The following is a 6,188-nucleotide window of genomic DNA, read 5'->3' as shown; positions in this document are numbered from 1 at the left end:
GGTAAGAGTTCCCCTACCTCAAGTCTTTGGTACACCAAATATGGCATAAGGCTAACACTAGCTCCTAGGTCACACAAGGCATTCTCAATTTCCATTTTGTAAATGGCACAAGGGATGGAAAAGTTTCCAGGGTCTTTTAGCTTATGTGGTATCTTGTTCATTATGATTTCACTACGATTCTCGGTCAAGTTCAATGTCTCTACTCCATCACAAGTCCTCCTACCACTCAAAATGTCTTTGAGGAATTTTGCATAGTTGGGCATTTTGGTGACAACTTCCGTAAATGGTAGAGAAAGGTGAAGTTGCTTGAACATGTCAATGAATCTTCCAAATTGTTCATCTAACTTGTGTCTCATGAATTTTTGTTGATAAGGAAGCTTGGGTTTTAAAATTTCTTTCTCTACTCTCACCTCACTAGGCATCTCAATCTCAACCTCACTCAAAGATGCACCATCTCTCTCATCTTCAACCAAAACCTCTTTTGTGCCCTCTTTGGTCTCACTCTTCCCAGGCAAGCTCTCCTCAAGAACCTTACCACTCCTTGTGACAATAGCATTGACCGGTCTCTTGGGATCTAGGCCTTGGGAAGGTAAAGAAGAAGGACTAGCATGGTCTTTCAAAGTATTACCAATTTGAGAAATTTGGTTTTCAAGCATCTTATTATGAGTCATCATTTCATTAAATTTCTTATCACTTACGGTCATGTAAGTGTTCAACAACTTTGTTTGATTTTCAATGATTTCTTCCAAATTTGTTCTATGTGAAGAAGAAGGGGATTGAACATAGGAATTATCATTTTGGGCCTTTGGAGCAAATCCGGGTGGAGGTCCTCTTTGAGCATTGTTTTGAAAATTGCCTGTACCTTGTTTGTTCGAATTACCCCTATTTTGATTTTTACCATAACCTTGATTATGGTTACCACTACCTTGATTATGATTCCAATAACCTTGATTTTGATTACCATAATTTTGGTTTTGATTTTTGCTACTACAACCTTGATTTTTATAGTTACCTCGAGAACCTTGGTTCCTATGACCACCACCTTGGTTATAGTTGTTAAAATTGCCACGATTGTTGTAAATCCTATTCCATTGACCTCTTTGATTCTCAAACCTAGAATCATGATTATTTGACACATAGTTCACATGCTCATTCACATTTCCATCTTGATCATCACAAACATCCATACATGCATGAGGGCAACTAGAAACATCATGATCATACGACCCACAATCATCACAAAACAAGAATCCACTAGGCATGTTATTAGAAGAAGGATGAGGTTGAGAATTAGAAGACATACCTCTCCCCTTAGATTGGGAGGGAAGATTTGAAACTTGGCAGGTAGTACTTTCCAACTTTGCCTTGATAGCAGATATCTCCTTCCTCAAGTTTGTCATTTGTGAGGATAGATTGTTGATTGCATTTAGATGATCAACCGAGTACACCGAAGAGCTACTCTTGCTAGTGGACTCTCTTTCTCCATCTTGCTAATCTCTATAATACCTCAATACGTCTTCAATTATGTCCACCACTTCCTCTTCCGTTTTGTTCATGATAGGACCTCCGGCTCCACCATCTAAACATGATTTTCCTTGAGGGCTAAGGCCTCCATAGAAGATTTGAATGATTTGATTGGTTGGAATTCTGTGATGAGGAAACTCCCTTTGATACTCTTTGTATATCTCCCATGCTTCATAGAGGCTCTCACTTGGCTTTTGCTTGAAACCTTGAATCAAAACTCTAGCCTCCGCCGTTTTCTTTTGTGGATAGAAATGGGATAGAAATTCCTTAGTAACCTCGTCCCATGTCCTTAGAGAATTCGGCTTAACCTCCTTGTCTAGCCATTCCAAAGCGCGCCCTATGAGAGAAAAGGGAAAGAGCTTGAGACAGATGAATTCTTAAGAAATTCCATTCACCTTGATAGTATTGCAATATTTTTCGAACTCCTTGAGATGGTTTAACGGGCTTTCATGCTTGGCCCCACTAAATTGTCGCCTCTTTATCAAAGTGATCATTGCCGGCCTTATTTCAAAGTCATTTTCCGGTGTTGTAGGTGGAGCAATCCCACTCTCAAATCTATATGCACCGGGAATTCCCAATTCTTTCAATGCCACTCTTGGATTTTCTCCCATTCTTTCTTGTTCTTCTTGTTGTGGTTCTTCTTCACTTGAAATGCTAGGGCTCGAAGATCGTCTAGCACTCCTCAACCTTGCAATAGTTCTCTCAATTTCAGGATCAAATGGCACTAGTGAATGACCACGTGCTCTATGAATAAAATCTCAAAAGAAATGGTTAGTAACACGGCTACAAATGTAGCCTAAAAGAAAATCTTTTTGTATTTTCAATTAAAGGTGAAATAGACTCAACAACTATAATAAAGCACCAATATCATTCCTCGGCAACAGCGCCAATTTTGACAAGAGGAAAATGTAGGTCGTTATCTACCTCTCCCAAGAGCCAAACTTAATTTGTAAACACTCGACCAACCCTAATACAAGTATATGGTAAGTCAAGGGTCGAACCTAAAGGAATGAGTAGGAACGATACTATAGCCTATGTCAAGCTAATTCGAAGAATATAAATGGTTGTGGTTGGTAACTAAGATGTCAAAAAGCTAGACAAATCGAAGAATTCAATATGCTAAACATTAGGGATATTGGTTCCACATGCAAGCTCAATGATTATGCTAATTTATAGATCACTCAATCTATTCAACATCACAAGGGACAAACAATAGTTGCAATCAAAGGAATCCAAAAGCTATCTCCTATAAGCCAAGCTAGGGTTCACTATGAATGGCTAACAAGGAAAATCATAATCAAATTCAATCAATTAAAGCAATTCTCAAATCAAGGGTTCATGTCATTGAAATTTGCAATGCAATTTAGATTAATCTTATAGGTTGATCACTCCTAGTTTAATTAATCACATGCACAACTATGTCAACCAAGTTAATTGCAACATTCAAATCAATTTATCATCATCAACTAGCAAAAATCATCAATCAAGCATGCTTCCCCTTCTCCCTAGCAACTAATCTACTCACTAATCATGGTGAAATTAAGAAACAAAACAAATTCAATCAAATTCATATTCATTTAAAGCTTAATCAAAAGAAACAATCAATCAACAAATTCTAGAGAAAGGAATGTAATCTCAATCAAAATTCAAGAAACAAGAAAGAATTGCATTAAAAGTAAATCAAAGGAAAGAAATCTTACAAACTTTCATTGAATTGAAGAAGGAATTTCAAGATCAAATTGAAATCTAAGGTCAAATTCAAGTACAAACAAGTAAATCTTAAGCTTCTTTCTCTACTATTTCTGGAAAATTATCTCTAGTACAAAAGTTAAGTCGTCCTAAAAAAGAAAGTCAAAAGCTATAAATAGAAAAATCGAGCGAAAGGAGATGCATAGGGTCGTGCGCACGCACCAACCAGCCGCGCGCGCGCCCAGCTAGGTCTGCACACACGCACCCCTGTGTGGTGCACGAGGCCTTGGCTCCTTCGCTTGCTTGATCAAACTCCGTGCTTCCAAGCATCCCCATCATCAGTGCACTCGAGATGATGCCCGCGAACAAGGCATTCCCAAAATGAGCAAATTGACTTGATTATTCACCTACAAAACACAAATAAGACAAAGAGAGAAAGCATAACAAAATAAAACTAAAACTAAAACTATGAATTATCAACTAAAAATATGAAAAACTCGTAAAAACTAATCGAGAACCAAAGTGGATTATAAAAATGGAAAATCAAATAAAACTAAGAGAATTATATGAAAATGATGAAAGAAAACAAAGAAAATGAATCTAAATCTTATTCTTTTGAGCGCCATAAACGATGCTCATCACTCCCCTTTACTTGTCCCCACTACTCGTGATTAAAAATGGGTCATCGTAGAGCCAAGATAAAGACAAGGTCAAACAAACATACAAACACACAATCAACAATGCCGAGTACATAAGCGTAAATTTAACATACTAACATGCTTTCATCCTATCATCACATAACTTACCTTATTGCACCCGTGAACAAGCATACAACACAATCAACATTAACTACACAAATACCAGTTCCCATTTAATTTGATTACGCATCGAACGAGTTTCCAACCAAATCCCTGCCCCAAATAAATTTGAGGTAAAGTACACCGGGAGCTAACCGGGTAGGAAAATGTCACATGAAGTGACGGATATCCTGTGTATAATAATAATAAAAGGAAAATACAGTGTCCTGTACTCCCAATAGAAGTTATGGTTAAATATAAAACCCTATAACTCCCCCCATATGTTCATAATCAAGGTATATACGTTTCAAGATTTTTGGTGCGTAATCTCTTTCACTTTACGTTGTTTTACATATTATTCAATTTAGTGATAACTCTCAAACCTTAACATAATCACACATTATAATCATACAAGCAATCGTTCATACCAAATTAATTCTTGAATTATTAGTGACCACAAATTTTTTAATGTTAAATCCTTTTTAATTTACCTCGGTGTCAAAGACACCTTTAAACGCATAATGCGCTGCAAATCCTATCCCTTTGTGTTAGCTTAGAAACACCTTAAGTGCACATAGGCACCGTAATATAATTTATTCCTGAGTACTAAGACACTTAATAGCTCAATTCCCATGCTTAAAGCATCAATAAAAATTATATGAACCACAATAAAATTTCCTTTCCATATCCAAACCAAATTAAACATTTAGATTAATTAAATGTGTCTTCAATCATGCTAATAATAAAAGTGTGGTTGATATCTAACATACCAACATATTTAATTCGAATAATCAATCCATCATAAATAATCCATACATCACAAATCATCATCAAACATTAACCATACAACAAATTCCAATCAATACCTATCATGATAATTACCAAGTACGCGAACATACCTTGAATATGATCTCAAAAGAACCCAAGGGTTTTGTGGTAACTATAACAACCATGGTTATAGTGGTCAGAGTCATAGCCAAGGATATGGAGATCATAACCAAGGTTATGGTAACCATAATAAAAATCATGGCCAAAATCAAGGTAGGGGTAATTAGAGTAATCAAAGTAGGGGGAATTTTCAAAACAATGTTCAAAGAGGTACCCCACTCGGATTTACTCCAAAGATCCATGGCCAAAGTGATAGTTTCTATGATCAACCATCTTCATCTAGGAGTTGGTTAGAGGATGCCATTGAGAACCAAACCAAGGTGTTGAATACTCATATAACCCTTAATAATGAGAAGATTAATGACATGATGACTTATAGTAAGGGGTTAGAGAACCAAATTTCTCAATTGGCTAGTATGTGGAAAGAGTTTGCAAATCTTTCTTCTTTGACTTCACAAGGTTTAAATCCTAAGAATTCTATGAATACAATTGTAACTAACAGTGGTAGGATTCTTAAAAGTGGAGTTTCTAAGAAGAGTGATGCAAAGGAGAGTCCTAGCAAGGACCCGATTGAGAATGACGGAGATGAGAGACCTTTGGTTGAGAAAGTTGATGAGGAACAAGTTGAAAAAGTGAAAGAGAAAGTGAGCGAAGTTATCAAGCCTAAGCTCCCATACCCCCAAAAGTTTAATAGGCATAAATTAGATGGATAATTTGGCAAATTCATAGAGCTGCTTAGGCAACTTCATCTTACCCTCCCATTCACCGATGTCATTAACCAAATGCCGAATTATGCAAAATTCCTTAAGGAAATCATGAGTGGGAGGAGAACTTATGATATGGCGAAAATGGTTAGTTTGACCGAGAATTGTAGTGCCATCGTAATGAACAAGATGCCGCCTAAATTGAAGGATCCTGGGAATTTTTCTATCCCTTGTGCTATTAACAAGATAAAAATTGATAATGCCTTGTATGACCTAGGAGTTAGTGTTAGCCTTATGCCATACTCGGTCTATCAAAAACTTGAGCTAGGAGAACTTTCACCTACCAACATCACCTTACAATTAGCCGATAGGTCCATTAAAATCCCAAAAGGTAGGGTAGAGGATGTTCCCTTGAGGGTAGGGAAGTTTGTGATCCCGGTAGATTTTGTTGTGCTTGATATGGACGAAGATTCCAATATCCCCATCATTCTTGGTAGACCCTTCCTTGCAACATCGGGAGCTATGATTGATGTCAAGAATGCTAAAATTTCTCTCAAGGTGGGGGAAGAAGAGATTGAGTTTGATT

General features: G+C 36.9%; 1 non-coding gene across 1 annotated transcript; it reads left to right on the top strand.

Moving 5' to 3' along the window:
• Positions 1-1,644: 1,644 nt before the first annotated feature.
• Positions 1,645-1,750, top strand: LOC145580413 (small nucleolar RNA R71). Its single transcript, XR_014099461.1, has one exon. It is a non-coding gene; the product is annotated as a small nucleolar RNA R71 (small nucleolar RNA).
• The last annotated feature ends 4,438 nt before the right edge of the window (positions 1,751-6,188 follow it).

The sequence above is a fragment of the Chenopodium album genome, chromosome 14 (genome assembly GCF_948465745.1).
Source record: "Chenopodium album chromosome 14, dcCheAlbu1.1, whole genome shotgun sequence".
NCBI classification, from domain to species: domain Eukaryota; kingdom Viridiplantae; phylum Streptophyta; class Magnoliopsida; order Caryophyllales; family Amaranthaceae; genus Chenopodium; species Chenopodium album.
This window is presented reverse-complemented; position numbering and strand designations above follow the sequence as displayed.